The following is a 368-nucleotide window of genomic DNA, read 5'->3' as shown; positions in this document are numbered from 1 at the left end:
CTAATGCTAGATCCTCAACATTCCCACTTTGGGACATGACAAAGGTGTTAGGAGTGCCCATGGAGACATCTCTCTGTGGCTCTGTGCTTTCAAATTCTTACAGAAACATCTAGGGGTGACATGCTGGTACATAGGGTAGATTTTTTCTTGTTCCTCTGCCAAGATCCACAAAGACTATGATGAGGACCAAGCCAGGAAGATGCTGCACGCACAGGCCTATGTGGGGACTAAGGAGTAAACAGGAATGTCCCTGTTTTACAAGGCAATGCTGGCAAATGGACCTTTTCCTGCTCCGTTTACTAGCTGTGGGTCCTGCATTCTATCCATTCTCTGACCATGGTTTTAACAGAGTGGCATCAGCGTAGCCC

The sequence above is a fragment of the Mus musculus genome, chromosome 1 (genome assembly GCF_000001635.26).
Source record: "Mus musculus strain C57BL/6J chromosome 1, GRCm38.p6 C57BL/6J".
Taxonomy (NCBI): Eukaryota; Metazoa; Chordata; class Mammalia; order Rodentia; family Muridae; genus Mus; species Mus musculus.
This window is presented reverse-complemented; position numbering follows the sequence as displayed.